General features: G+C 47.0%; 1 non-coding gene across 1 annotated transcript; it reads right to left on the bottom strand.

Moving 5' to 3' along the window:
• Positions 1-708: 708 nt before the first annotated feature.
• On the bottom strand, positions 709-781 carry TRNAA-AGC (transfer RNA alanine (anticodon AGC)). The gene has a single exon. It is a non-coding gene; the product is annotated as a tRNA-Ala (tRNA).
• Positions 782-1,289: the final 508 nt, after the last annotated feature.

Below are 1,289 nucleotides of genomic sequence, written 5' to 3'. Positions count from 1 at the left end.
AGGGAAGGGTTCTGTAGAGTAATGCATTACGCCTATGCAGTTTAATGGTTAGAGTGATTAGTTTCGAACCCCGGAGCCCCAGGTTCGATTCCCGGCTTTGCCATGAAATTTGCAAAGTGGTACGAAGGCGCGAACGCGGTCCACTCAGCCTCGGGAGGTCAACTGAATAGAGCGAATTCCATTCCCACCTCAGCCATCCTCGAAGTGGTTTTCCGTGGTTTCCCACTTCTCCTCCAGGCAAATGCCGGGATGGTACCTAACTTAAGGCCACGGCCGCTCCCTTCCCTCTTCCTTGCCTACCTTCCCATCCCCCAAGAAGGCACCTGTTCTGCATAGCAGGTGAGGCCACCTGGGCGAGGTACAGGTCTCCTTCCTAGTTACTTCCTCGACACAAAAACTCACGCTCCAGGACACTGCTCTTGAGGCGGCAGAGGTGGGATCCCTCCCTGAGTCCGAGGGAAAAACCAACCCTGACGGGTAAACGGTTTGTGAAAGAAGAAATACTGCAGTGCAGCATTTATCAGTACCACACCTTTTCAATTGTTGTCTGATTCTTGCGCAGTTTTTCTGTGTCTTTTAAAATAGGCAGAAGCCTATTAAATTTAATTTGTCTAAGCGCAAAGTATTCATTAAATTGTAATGAAAGAATTTTTAAACTAGTTGGAAAAAATATATTTTAGATACCAGTACCGGTAGTGAGAAAATTTCTGGAGGCGCCGGGTATCGATCCCGGTACCTCTCACATGCTAAGCGAGCGCTCTACCATCTGAGCTACGCCCCCAGTTAGTGTACATGAGTATTTTATAATGTCTTTTGCTATTGCTCCAGTTTCTTCGGCTCCTGTGCGTGTGTCCAGCCGGACGTTCGATCAGCGAATCTACTTTCACCTCTCTGCGACCAGGGCGTTGTAACACAGTGGTGAGCAAAGGTCGGACTTCTTGGACTCGACGACTTCTTCTATCGTCTTAATCTAGAAAAATATGGAGGCAGTATTACATTGTTTCTAAGACTAGAAACATCTAGCGTTAAAAACATATGAAACATTATGTGTGTGTGTGAATAACTTGCCTAATGACCGGCCAGTGCTGCTGTGACTGCGACTGTGTTGTTTTCATGCCTATTGATACCATTCTCATAAGCCTGTGTCTTCCAGTTTTAAGTGGAATCCGAACTAAAAGAAAATTATTTATCATTTTGAGAACCGTCTGCCTCTGTGGTGTAGTGGTTAGCGTGATTAGCTGCCAACCCCGGAGGCCCGGGTTCGATTCCCGGCTGTGCCACGAAATTTG

The sequence above is a fragment of the Anabrus simplex genome, chromosome 4 (assembly GCF_040414725.1).
Source record: "Anabrus simplex isolate iqAnaSimp1 chromosome 4, ASM4041472v1, whole genome shotgun sequence".
NCBI classification, from domain to species: Eukaryota; Metazoa; Arthropoda; class Insecta; order Orthoptera; family Tettigoniidae; genus Anabrus; species Anabrus simplex.
Note: the sequence above shows the minus strand (reverse complement) of the source record. Positions and strands in the feature narration are given on the sequence as shown.